This window comes from Propithecus coquereli, unplaced genomic scaffold, assembly GCF_000956105.1.
Source record: "Propithecus coquereli isolate 6110/MARCELLA unplaced genomic scaffold, Pcoq_1.0 Scaffold307, whole genome shotgun sequence".
Classification (NCBI taxonomy): Eukaryota; Metazoa; Chordata; class Mammalia; order Primates; family Indriidae; genus Propithecus; species Propithecus coquereli.
Genome location: NW_012148697.1, coordinates 336,658 through 350,909, shown reverse-complemented (window position 1 = coordinate 350,909; position 14,252 = coordinate 336,658). Strand labels below are relative to the sequence as shown.

The following is a 14,252-nucleotide window of genomic DNA, read 5'->3' as shown; positions in this document are numbered from 1 at the left end:
AAAATGTATTAATAAAAATAAAAGGATTTGTTCCATAAAATTTGGATTCAGTCAAAAGGCCACATTTAAGGACCTAGAAGGTCACATGTGGCCTTAAGACTGCAGGTTCCCCACCCCTCAATTAAGCAAATTAAGCTATATGCATTCAACGGAAAATTAAATATCATTAAAAACTTAATATATAAAGGCTATGTCACAGAAAAGAAAATATGTAATAATGAGGGATAGATAATTTTATGTATTCCATAACTAGAGAGCATTTACAAAGATATAAAAAAAACACTGAAATGAAATATACCAAAGAAAGAACAATATTTTTGTTATAGTCAAAATTGTTTCCTGTTTTTTTTGCCACTTAAATTGGCTGAATTATCCTTATAATTTTAAAATGTTTGGAAAAAATTGACTTCCTTTCATATACGTATAAATTGTAGGTAATTTTGTCAACAATTCCAACAGACCATCATTGGCTCCAGGGGAAAGGGCCATGTCAATCACTTCTTTGCAGTCCTTATAATGCCCAGTTGCAAGTCCTGATGTACTAAAGGATCTTCATATTTGCATACTGATTGACGATATTCATAGATGTAGCTGTCACATCAAGCAGGTACAGTGCTTGTTTCTTTTCAAGTGACAACTTTTATTTCACCAATGGAGAACGTGGACTCCCAGTCCCACCCGGCAGTAATGAGGCTCTCCTTCCTCTCCCAGAGAAGGTCAAAGGAGGCCTGCTAAGTCCCAAGAGTTAAATAAGGTCCAGAATACCATAACAGAATATAACAGAAAATTACTTGTCATACCAAAAAGCAGAAAAATCTCTACTTGAATGAGAGAAGACAGTCAACAGATGACAACACCAATGACCACAGAGATGTTAGCATTATCTGACAAGAATTTCAAAACAACTGTCATAAAAAAATGCCTCAGAGAACAATTACAGGCATGCTTGAAATAAATGAAGAAACTTAAAGACTCAGCAAAAATATTAATAAACAGAATATATAAAGAACAGCCAAATTGTAGAAATTGTAGAACTGAAATACTATATACAGTCCCTGAAATAAACACCTCAATGGATGGGTTCATAGAACAAAGGAAATAGTCAGAGAACTTCAAGATGGCACAACAGAAATTATGTGATCTGGACGTTAGAGAAGAGAGACTGAAAGAAAAATAAATGAACAAAGCCTCAAGGACCTCTGGGGCTATAGCAAAAGACAGAACATTCACGAAACACAGGTTTTCCTTATCCTCCTAAGTTTTTAAAATTGTGTTTGGCTCTTGAAGCAACAATTATGACACTGTCAGATGTGGTTCTCAATATGTTTAGAGAAAGTATTTATGATAACTGTATTATAAATGAAAGATGTTACAGGGACCCAAGGAGAAGTAGGGGTCTACATTTCACCCACGATGGTAAAATGTCAAGACAACAGACCACGGCAAGTACATGTGCAGGATTTGTGTGCCAAAAACTACAAAACTATTGGTCGCTTGGACTTTCTCTTTATCTCCTATATATACTGAACCAGGAACCAGAGAACTACAACCTGGAGCCACCACCAGAGAGAAAGAAAGGAACTAAAGAAGGGAGGGAGGTAGGGAGGGAGCAAAGCTTGCTCTCTGCTTCATTTGTACTCACAGAATTTTAATTGCAGGTGACCGAGTAATAAAACACAGAGGCTAATGCCATTGGAAGTAGATTTTTATTACTTACAATCTCTATGACACACCATGCCATGCAGGACCACATTGGGAAGCACTGGTATTGGTCAGGAGGCACAGGGGGAAACCGAGGCCAGAGCCTTTGCTGAGGTTTCCGAGAGAAAGGTAAGCACATAGGGTATGCACCTTAGGACTGGCTAGTGTGAGTAATTCTGGTGGGCTTTGGGGCATAGAGGCTGTCCCTGGTTGTCTTGTACCTGACCCTGGGCTGCTGTAGGGCCAGAGAACACTTCCCAGGGAACACGTGTGGCAGTTAGATAAGGAGGCTGATGTGGGCTGTGGACTCTGGACCACGGGAGAAAGGTAAATAAATTTGGCCGTCAGTTTGACTGTGTAATTAATGGATGCCAAACAGACAAATGCAGACTCTAAGAAAACATGGAACACTGTCTTTGGCCAAAGTTCCAGGAAAAGGAAATCCCAGCAAGGACTATTCATACCCAGTGGCAGTTGGCCTGACCAGTGGCAAAAACAGGTCCCAGGCAGGCCACAGCAGTGAGCGGCAGCAGCCAATCTGCTAATGGCACAACCCAGGCAGGCCAAGGCACCCCCCATAGCATGCCTCTGCCAGAGTAGGCAGACTCTCTGCCTGTACCAGCCCTGTCAGCCAGCCGGGGTCTCCCGGCCTCCACCCAGCAGCAGAGAGCAATCCAGGACTGGGATGTTCCAACCCTCCACCCAGCAGCAGAGAACCACTCAGACTCTGCAGCTCTGGGGCCTGTCCAGGGGCAGAAGGTGGTTCAGATAGGAGCTTCTCTCCCCAGTGCCAGTGGTAGAGAGAGGGTGGGGTCCCCACCCTGGGTGGTTGGAGAGCAGGCCAGGGAAGTGCTCTCTGCCCTGTGGGTCAGGATTCCCACCCTCACCCAACAAGCCAGGCCAGCCAGCCTTGGGAAGCCATCGCTAACCCTGCAGACAGCACCAACAGGGATCCGTTGGCCCAAGCAGAAGAATGAAGCCACCCAGGATAGCATTGCAAAGGTTCAGAAAACTAAATCGTCATTAGAATTGCAGCCAACAAAATAGGCTAGAACTACAAGCTAAGTCTAAATAGGGCAAATGCTTGCTAAAATAGAAGCTCTTAATAGGATTAAGAGTCTCTTAACATAATATCCAGAATGTCTAGAATAACACTGAAAATCTCATCACTCATCATGCCAAGAATCATCAAAATCACAACTGCAATGAGAAAAACCAATCAGTCAGGCCCAGCACCGAGAATAATGAGATGGAACGATCTGACAAAGGTGTTGCAGCAGCCACCATTAAACTGCTTCAACAAGTCATTATAAATATCCTTGAAACACACGGAAAAATATAAAACCTCAATAAAAAAGTTATAAAAAAGAAGGAAATAGAACTCACAGAATTGAAAAGTGTAATGACCGTGACAAAACTGAATGGACGGCCTCAACAGCAGAAAAGAGGGCACAGAAGACAGAGTCAGGACCTTGAGGACCGTCGATGGATTTCTGGATACCAGAGAAAACGGACTGAAAAAATGATCATGTCCCTCAGGGATATTTGTGCCACTGAATCCCTGGAAGGACAGGAGAGAAAGGGATGGACAGAAAGGACTATTCAACAAACAGTGGCTGAATACTCCCCACATTTAGCAAAAGGCATAACCTGCAGATTTGAAAAGCTGAATGAACCCTAAGTACTATAAACTCAAAGAAGTCCATACCAAAATGCATCATAATTAAGCTTCTGAAAATTAAAAACAAAGAAAAAAAATCTTAAAAGCAACCAGAGAGAAACAAAGCATCACCTGCAGAGGAAAACCAACTTGAATGATAGAAGAAAGCGGCACGTTTTGCTAGTGTTGGGAAAAGAACGTTCAGCTGTGAAATCAATGTCCAGAGAAACTAATCTTTGGTAATGAGAGGAATCAATGTAACCTCAGATGAAGAAAAATTAAGCGGATCTGTTATGAGCAGACCTACTCTTAAAGAATGTCTAATGGAAACGCCCAGCAGGAAGAAAATCGTTGCAGAAGAAGACTTGGAACTTCTGAAGGAAAGAACAACACAGAACAGGTAAAAATAGAGGTGAGTATAACAGACTGTCCTTCTCATCACACGTTTCTTAAAGCACATTTGTGATTAAACAAAAATAACATCATCTGTTATGGTATGCAAGCTATATAGAGGAAAGACTTGAAACAATTATATTTGAAAAGAGAGGATGATAAAGGGACCTAAATGGAAACAAGCTTTCAATACTCCAGTAGAAGTGGTAAAACGTCTATACCAGTAGGAGGTCGTTAGTTACGTGTACATATTGTAATATGAAGAACAACCACTGAGAAAACTATATAAGGATATATATTCTCAAAACCAGTATAAATAAAATAAAATTAAATCCTACAAAATATTCAAGTAATCCCTAGGAAGGCAAGAAAAGAGAAATAGAGGAACAAACAAATAAACAAAATACCAGAGGAAACAAATAGAAAACAAATAATAAAGTAGCAGGCTTAAGTCCTAACATATCAATAACAGTTTTAAATGGAAGTAATCTAAATGCACCATTAAAAGATAGACTTGCATGGTGGATCAAAAAATATGATCCAACATTACGCTGTCTAGGGAAAAACTCACTTCAAACACAACAGGATAGGTAGGTTAAAAGTAAAAGGATGGAAAAAGATATATCATGTTAACATTAATTTTTTAAAAAATAGCAGGAGTGTCTTATTACTTTGAGGCAAAATAAACTTCAGGGGAAAAAAAAAAGTTACCAGGGGCAAAGAATGAAATTTAATAACGAGAAAGGAATCAGTTTGACAGGAGGACCTAACAATCTTAAATATGTGAGCACCAAAGAACCAAGCTTCAATCTACATGAAACAAAAATGGATAGAGCTTAAAAAAGAAATAGAAAAATCCACAATTATAGTTGTGAACAACATATCCTATCAGCAATTGATAGGACTACTAGACAGAATATCAGTATTAATAAAAATGTGAAACAACTGAACAACATAATCAACCAACCAGATCTAATTGACATTTACAGAGCAGTCCACCTCAAATCAGCAGAATATACATTATTTTTCAAATGTCCATGGAACATTCACCAAAATAGACCTTCTCTGGGATCACAAAACAAACCTCACCAAATTTAAAACAATTGATATCCTATAGAGTATGTTCCCTGACATACTCAAATATAGTTAGAAATCAACAACAGAAAACAACAAGAAAATGTTCTAACAGTTGGAAATTAAACAACACATTTCCATACATAAAAGAGGGAGTCTCCATAAAAGTTAAAAAAATACACAGAACTGAATTAAAATTAAAATGCAACATACGAAAAGCTAAAGCTGTGCTGAGAGGAAACCTTATAGCTCTAGATTAGACAAGAGGAAAAGTCTCAAATCTATAATCTAAGTTCCCACCTTAATAAAATGGAAAAATTAGAGCAAAATAAACTCAAAACAAGCAGAAGGGAATAATAAATATGAAAACAGAAATTAATAAAATTAGAAATAGGACAATAATGGAGAAATTCAATGAAACAAACAAAAAAACCCAATTCAATTGGTTCTTGAAAAAAACGGATTGATTAACCTCTACCAAGAACAACAAAGATAAAAAGAGAGACAATACACATACACAAAAATTTCCAGAGTGAAATAGAAGATATCATGATCACTCAATTATTAAAGGGATAATAAGGGAATACTACAAACAATACTATGTTCATAAATTCAACAACATAGAACAAATGGATCAATTCCTAAAAAACACACACATACACAAATCACCAAAACACAACTGAGATGAAATAGATACACTGAACAGTCCTTTAACCATTAAGGAAAATTTCCATATAAGCTCCTGAGAAAGATCTTTAGGCCCAGACAGTTTCACTGGAGAATTGACCAAATATTTAAAGAAGAACTAGCAACAATTTTATACAATAGCTTCCAGAAAAAGGAAGAGAAGGGAACACTTCCCAAATCTTTTTATGAAACCAATATTACCTTGTTACCAACCCAGACAGGGAAAGTATAAGAAAGAAAAGAAAAGAAAGAAAAAAAGAAAAGAAAAGAAAAGAAAAAGGAAAAGGAAAAGAAAAGAAAACTAAAGACTAATACCTCATAAACTTAGACACAAAAGTCCTTAACAAAATCTTGGCTAGTAGAGTTCAGCAATATGTAGAAAGAATTACATATCATGACCAAGCAGGTCATGCATTCCGGGTATGCAAGGCAGGTTCAACATTTGAAAATCAGTCAACATAATGCAACATATTAACAAGCTAAGAGAACAAAGTCATATGATTATGTCAATTGACGGAGAAAAAGCGTCTGACAAAATCCAACACCGGTCCACGATAAAAACTCTCAGCAAGATGGAATAGCAGCATTACTTCAACCTGACGTCACCTAGCGAGGTCTGCCAGGGGTGAGGGAAGAAGGAATTATCCATCCCTCGCCCCAGGCCTTACCCAGTTAAAACAATACACCAAAGAGGGGAATATATGGCTTATGTGGGTTACACTGACACTTTGTTGAAAATTTCTTGAAAATCTGTTTTTGTAACACTGCAGAGGCTGTTTTCCATTTCTCCCCAGGCCCACCTTGCTAAGCACACGCTCCAGCAGGCTCAGTGGGAAGAAGGAGAAGAACCCGCGGCTCCGCCCCGGCCCCCGCTGCCCCGCGCTGCCCTGCATTTCCCCAGGGCCTCTCCCCCTCCCCACAAGGCCCCTGCAGCCCTCTGCTCCGCCCAGTCCCCGCGGCACCCCTCCCTCCTCCTGCGAGGCTGCAGAGCCGGCGGCAGGCGCACCTTCCCGGCTGGTGTCCGCGCCTTTCTGTTCCCCGGCAGCCTCGCTCGCCCCTTTCTCCCTCCTGGTCCAGCTTTAGTCCTGCGCCCTTCTTCCCACCTGCGTTCCAGGTCACATCCTCCCGACCCCAGCCACTGTCCTATCTTTTCTGTGCATTCACCTTTGCGCTGGCTTCTTCCCAATAGCACGTGAACATAATCTGCACTCTCTCATTTAGAATAAAGCTCCCCTTCCAACTTCCTTGGCCTCGGTTCCCTCCGCCAGCACCCTCACCCCACACACATTCTCTCACTCACTGCACCGACTCGCCGCACCTCCCTGCCAGGAACCACTCCGCACTAGGTCACTAGGGACCTCACCACCGCGAATCCAATGAATGCCTTTGGTCCTGGTCCCACCTGGCCTCTCAAAAGCACTTGACTTCGCCTTCTGCCCTAGAGCCCTCTTTGGCTTCCGGTTTGTCTTCCGCCCCGCCCCCGCCCGAGTGCTGCTGTGTGGGTGCTCTGGGCTTCCCACGCAGTCGGCCCTGGAGGCTGACCTCCGCCACGCTGATGATCCCGAGCCTCCCTGGTCCTCTGGAGCTCCCTGCAGGGCGTCGCCACGCAGCACGTCTCGGCCAGTGGCGTTGTGTTATTAGCACACCTAGCCTGAGCTCGCCTGCGCTGGTCTCTCCTTCAGCCTCACTGCACGCAGCCTCGGCACCAGCGGCCTGCGAGTCCCTCGCAACCCCGGTCCCGAGTCCAGTCACGCCCCCCTCTCTGCACCCCTCCTCGGCTTGGTCACCACACCAGCCTGTAAGCACGTGCCACCCCTCCAGCCACGAACTGTCGCGTTTCCCAAAATGAGACTCTGAGCACGTCACGCCCTCCCTGTGCCTCTGGAGGCCCCACTTGTCACTCGCAGCCCCAGACTGGAACCCGCAGGCCGGCGGCCCTGACCACGCACAGCAGATGCGACGCTCTTCCTTCTGCCGGCTGCGCCTCCGGTCCGCGCGGCCTTTCAGCCTCCGCTTAGCAGCTCCTCCTCGGGGAAGCTGCCTGTGCTAGGGTTTGGATATCCGTCCCCTCCGGAAGTCGAAAGTCGGGTGGAAACCGAATCCCCAAGGTGGCTGTACTGAGAGACGGGGCCTTTCAAGAGCGCTCTGCTCTGCTAACGGCTTAATGCGTTCCCGGATGGACGCGGTAAGGGGTTGTCACGGCAGTAGCGCCGGCGGCTGTGTGCGAAGAGGAAGAGAGACCTGAGCGAGCACACCCAGCCCTCGCCACGAGGTGCCTGCGCCCCTCAGGACTCTGCAGAATCCGCGCCAGCAAGAAGGCCCTCACCAGATGGGGTCCTGGACCCTGGACTTCTCAGCTCCCAGAACTGTAAAAAATAAATCGCTTTTCTTTAGAAATTACCCAATTTCAGGTGCCCTGTTATAAGCAACAGAAAATGGGCTCAGACACCCTGCTTCAGTTCCCGAGACCTGAGCGCCCCCGGTGCTATGTCCTCTTCGTGGCATTCCCAGGCTGCAGGGAATGGCCGCCCGTTGCCAGTTCTCATTCCCCCATGAGACGGAAGGCAAGGGCAGTGTGGTGGGCGGGACGTTGGCCTCCATGACCTTCACCCCCTGCCGTTATGCCCAGGTATTATGTTATGTTATGAGGCAAAAAGGACTTTGCAAATGTCATTAATGTCATTAATCAGTTGACCTTAAAATAAAAAGATTACCCTAGATTTCCTGGGTGGGCCCAACGTCATCACATGCTTAAAGGCAGGAGACGAAGGTAGGGAGCTGCGCAGAAGTGAGATTCCAAGGACGACAAAGCACTGACACTCATTGCTGGCCCTGAGCTGGAGGGGGCTGCATGCAAAACTGACGCTTTGACGGAGAATTCTGTGCATCGGAGAGAAGCTGGGAGTATGAGGTAAGTGCATCATTTGAGAGCGGGGTGGGGATCTTCCTGGGGCCCCCTCGTATCACACTGAACCCCTGGCCTGCTGCAGCCAGGCAGTCAAATGCTGTGTTCACAGCTGTGACTGGTCGTCCCGTCAGCTCCAGCCCCACCAGCCGTGTATGTGAGCTGCAGGGCCCTTTCCGGCGCTCGCAGCTTGGTGCCAAGGAAGGAGCAGGCTCAGTCTGCAGCTTCTCATCTGCCTGTTATCGTCCTGTTTCACACCCAGCACCCACTACCTTCTCCTCACCTGTCCCGGGACCCTTCCTCTCTCGGGACCCTGAGGTCTGCCCAGCCAGGGCGCTTATGTATTGCCCCTGAGAACCCAGGCCTTCCTTTTTCTCTCATCAAGTTGGCACCTAATCAGAGCTGCCACCTCAGGAAGCCCTCCCAGCCGCAGTGCACAACAATGGATTCCTGCCTCAGTTTACAACTTGCCATTCACCATCTTGTGTTGCAGCTCTGCTCCATGCCGGGCCCTGTGCCTGGCTCTAGGGACATGCAGACAGATGCAGGGTCAACTGGCATCTCCACTGCGGGTGCCCTCAACTTGGGGGAGTGATAGCACCTCTCATCCTGGTCCCACCTGTGGACAGCCCCTCCCCAGCCCAAGCTAAGCATTTGCAACGGTGTGTGCCCCAGTGTCAGCGACACCTGCGTCTGCCTTCACAGCCCGACACAACTCAGGAGACCTAGCAGCTCCCGCCCAGCTGGGGCTTAACCTGGGGCAAAATGATAACATCTTTATGCCCATGGCTTAGGGAGGAAATGTAGATAAAATGGAACCACTCTACAAGTGAAAAAATGCATTTCCCCTATTTATATATTTACACATTAGCATCAGCATGCACACCCATAACCCCGTGTCCTCGGGGCTCGTATAATATATCGTTCCAGCACATTCACCGTCTGGTTAATATAAGGTTCCCCTGATCTTCCCAGTTGCTCTATGTATTGTCATCGCCCCTAACGATGACGCAGTAGCATCACTATGCCTTAGAAAGATGAAAAGCCTTGTCATGAAGAGTCACCACCCAGCTGTGTGTCTGCAGGCAAGTACTTGAGCTGCCTGCAGCTCGCATTCCGTGCCCGTTGGGGGGACGCCCTGCCACACGGGCACGCGGATTAGCAGGCATGAAGTGCCCAGCAAACAGGGGTCATTCAACATATACTGGATCTTTTCTCTTTTCTTTTCTTTCTTTCTTTTTTTTTTTTTTTTTAGAGACAGGGTGTCACTCACGCAGGCTGGAGTGCAGTAGCGTGATCATAGCTCACTGCAACCTCAAACTCCTGGGTTTCCTCCTGCCTCGACCTCCTGAGTAGCTAGGACTACAGGTGTGCACCACCACACCTGGCTAATTCTTTTAATTTTTTGTAGAGACGGGGTCTCATTATGCTACCCAGGCTTGTCTCAAACTCCCAGGCTCAAATGATCCTCCTGCCTCAGACTCCCAAAGTGCTGGGATTATAGGCATGAGCCACTGCACCTGGTCCTCTTTTATTTTCAAACTAACAAACTGAAGCTAGGGAAAGGTTCAGTGCCTTGGCGGGGTGGTCAGAGCCCAAATCCATACCTTCTGCCTCATGTCCAGTGCCTGCCACGCAGCTCCACATTAACCCTGGTGTCCCGCCAGGCCCCACGCGCCCACCCTGGAAGCCAGCCCTCTGTCTGTGTTGATAGAGTGGTGCTCACTTCTGGCTGGCTACAATGTGCATGAGAAACACCTGCGAATCATCTCCACTCCCCACAAGCACAGGGTCTGCCCCAGGTGGATGGATGCCTTTGAGACCCCAGAACCCACAGTCCCACCACCGTGGGCCGTCGAGCAGGCACCGACATTCGCAGACTTGCAGCCAATAGCTCCAGCCCACCTCAGACGTGGCAACTCACTTACCCAAATGCTGCTTGTCCTTTGTTTCGCAGGAGGAAAAGGCACATACCTTTTACTGAGTGTGCTGTTGGTTTAAAAACCAAAGCCATGGCCACCGACAGACCGGAAGTCTGCTGTGAGAGAAGTCTGGCAACCCCTGATCTAAATGTTCATAGCTAGACACTGATAAACATTCAGCAGACGAATATTGCTCAAATTTGTTTGTTTTAACTGTATTGCTACTTTAGTCATTTATTAATTTATTCCTGTAAGTATATTTGTGTCTCAGCTATGCGCCCAGAACACGGAATCATGCTTTCACCAAATATTTTCTGAGTCTTACCCTAGGCATGATAGTCACCAGGATGTATCAGACATAGGCCCTGCGCTCATGGAGACATAAATCTTAGTTCCACAAAACCTTCTTGTTCCATAATCAACGACTCTGCCTCTTTTCCGTGTGCATGTGTCACAGGGGTGGCTGCCAGGCAGAGCTCATCTCACAGCAAAGCCCCAGCAGGGACCGAATCCAAACTTCTCTCTGGCTCAGAAGTCTCAGTTTCTCAGAGCTTCCATTTCAAGCTGAAGGTCGATGGTAAAAAAGGATTAACAGACCCTGAGACAAATGTCTCAGTGTTCTTTTCTCTTTGAAAGACATAATATCATGTGGTCCTAAGGATTAAAGGAGATAATAAAGGGAAAGTGCCTGAAACTAAAATAAGTATGTTTATTATGTTTAAAGAAACAAAGGATAAGCTTAAGTATCTACAGGGAATAGTAAACTAGAAATTAATTCCTAGAAATTAAGACTATAATAAAAGGCTTACAAGGAGGCCTGGTGCAGAGGCTCATACTTGTAATCCTAGCACTCTGGGAGGCCGAGGTGGGAGGATCACTTGAGCTCCGGAGTTCAAGACCAGCCTGAGCAAGAGTGAGACCCCGTCTCTACTAAAAATAGAAAAATTAGCCGGGAGTCATGGCATGTGCAGCATGTGCACCTGTAGTCCCAGCTACCGGGGAGGCTGAGGCAGGAGGATAGCTTGAGCCCGGGAGTTTGAGGTTGCTGTGAGCTATGATGATGCCATTGCACTCTGCCCAGGGTTACAGAACAAGACTTTGTCTCAAAAAAAAAAAAAAAAGGCTTAAAAACTGAACAAATAGCTTTAACAGCAAATTAGACACAACTAAAGAGAAATTCAGTGAATGAGGCTAGGTTGAAAGAAATTTACAACATATAGCAGAGAGGTAAAATGATGGAAATTATGGAAGAGAGGTTAAGAGACATGAAGGATAAATAAGAAGGCATAACATTAGTTTAAACTGGAGCTCCAAAAGGAAAGGCAGATAAGATGGCAAAGACATAAGATTTGAAGTATTAAAGGCTGAGAATTCTATAGAACTGATAAATGACACCCACTCATACATTTAAGAAGTCCAACAAATGCCAAGCTGAATAAATAAAAAGGGAAATGTGCTCCTAGACAAATCAAATCAGTGAAACTGAAAACTCCAAAGAAAGGGTGGAGGTATTTTCAAAGCAGCCGGGGTTGGTGAGGGGATGATTACTTGTGAAGAGTTAGGCTGATAAGAGAGACTACAGAAGCCAGAAACAGTAGAATTATATCTTCAATATGCTGAAAGAAAACAGCCTCCAAACTAGAATGACATATTTCCAATGAAAACACCTTTCAATAATAAGTACAATTTAAGAAAACAAAAAGCTGAGTAAAGTCACTTGCAGTAGACTGTCACTAAGGCAAACCTCAAGGAGGAATTTCAGACAGAGGAGAGCATCCCGGACGGGAGGGAGAATGAACACAGCAAAGAGAGCAGCAAGTGAGTAAATAAAAACGCACATGGACTGTGTAAAATGACAACAATCACATCTACGAGTGTTGAAAAAGAAAACACAGAAGTAAAATATAGGACAGCAATAGAACAGAATTCAGTAAAGGTGTGAAGTTAAAATTATATCAATATTATCCATGAGGAAGATAAAGGAACTGATTCATTTTATCATTTGATAAGCTAAATATGCATATTGTAAAAGTCTTGGACAAATATTAAAAGAATAGAGACAGAATGTGTAATTTCTAAACAAGTAGAGGAAAGCATGATTACCAAATTCAAAGAACTGAAATCATTCAGAATAAGTTCTCTGATCCAATGCAGTTATAGCAGAAGGTCATCCCCATGTATTCAGAAATTAAGTAACATTTTACCATGACCAGGAGTGGAGAAGGAATATCAGTCAAAAGCAGATGATGTTTGGAACTGAATGGTTTAAAAAATACCACAAATGAATGCTCATGGGTTGCAGATGAAGCATTACTTAGGGAACAATTTGTCGTCTGAAAAACTAGAAAATAAAGCCCCAATGTTAAAAAGTTAAATGTCTTTTTTCAAGGAGTTAGAAGATGAATAGAAAAATAAAGCCAAACCAAGTGAAAGAAGGAATACAGCAAAGCTGTTGTTTGTGTGACATGTGGTCAAGCATTGTCTTGCAAGAGCATTGGCGGGTCTCTGTTGACCAATCTCAGCTGCTTAATTACAAACATCCTAATCATTTCATCCAATGGGTTGCAGTAGACATCCACTGTAATCGATTAACTAGGTCTCATGAAGCTGTAGTGGGTAATACCAGCTCTGGACCACCAAACAAACACCATTAGGTTTTTTTTTGATGAATATTTGGGTTTGGACTGTGTTTTGGCACTTCATCTTTATCCAACCATTGTGCTGAACACTTGCAATCATCAAAAAGAATCCATTCTTCATCACTTGTAACAATATGGTGTAGAAATGGTTCGCCTTTATGTCATGACAGCAAAGAAAGGGAAGCTTTGAGACAATTTCTCTTCTGCTGCTTGTTTAATTCACGTGGAACCCATCTATCCAGCTTCTTTACCTTGCCAATTTGTTTCAAATGGTCCAATTTTGTTGGAATAGTAACATTAAACCTTGCTGCTAATTCACACGTAGGTTAAGATGGATTTGCTTCCACTACAGGTTTCAGCTCATCATTATCCACCTTGGTCTCAGGTCGCCCATGTGGCTCATTTTCTCAAGATTACAATCACCAGAATGGAACTTCTCAAACCATCGACGTACTGTGAATTCATTAGCCACATCCTTCCCAAACACTTCATTGCTATTTAGAGCTGTCTGCGCTGCATTGGTTCCACAGTGGAACTCATATTTGAAAATAACACAAATTATTTTTTCATTTACATATTTTTATTTGGAAATGTTTATATCACTACAGTGAAACTAGATTTTAGACACTGGATTCCAACAGTTTAGATATCATTAGTTTATTATAAAAGAGACACATGGAAATTATTTACATGATGGAAGATTTCAGAACTTCAGTTGTATGGGAAGCTTCATGCTGATTCCATTTCAATAGGGATTTATTTCAGTCTACGTACTTTCCAAGAATGTTCCCATCTCCAAATAAGAAATAATCTTTGTCATCTAGAACGACTTTGGCGCCTCCATATTCTGGGAGAAGAACTTTATCTACAACTTTCACACTAACTGGTTGAATTTCTCCACGCTTTCCTTTACAGCCCAATCCAATAGCCACTACTGTTGCTTGGCATACTTTTCCTTGAGATTTTTCTGGAAGCATAATGCCTCTTTTGGTTACGGTTTCAGCTGCACTCCTTTCAACTTATACGCCATCAAAAAGTGGAAGAAACTTTCTAAATGCTCGTCCTGCCATGACTCCTGCCACTGCAGTTCATACTCTACGGTATGAATTTTCAACTTATCCATGGTTTCATAAAAATTTCTTTAAAAATAAATGTGAAAGATAATCACAAGCCAAACCATGCATTTGAAAGAATGAGGAGGTACCATCACAATAAAAATAAAACAAGAAGTGTCAAAGTGAAGTATCAGAGATATCAACTATCAAACTTAG

At 43.8% G+C, this 14,252-nt stretch overlaps 1 pseudogene across 1 annotated transcript; it reads right to left on the bottom strand.

The window, feature by feature from the left end:
• Positions 1–13,619: 13,619 nt before the first annotated feature.
• On the bottom strand, positions 13,620–14,051 carry LOC105814828 (annotated as a pseudogene). Its single transcript, XR_001137709.1, has one exon. The product of XR_001137709.1 is annotated as a 10 kDa heat shock protein, mitochondrial pseudogene (transcript).
• Between the last annotated feature and the right edge of the window lie 201 nt (positions 14,052–14,252).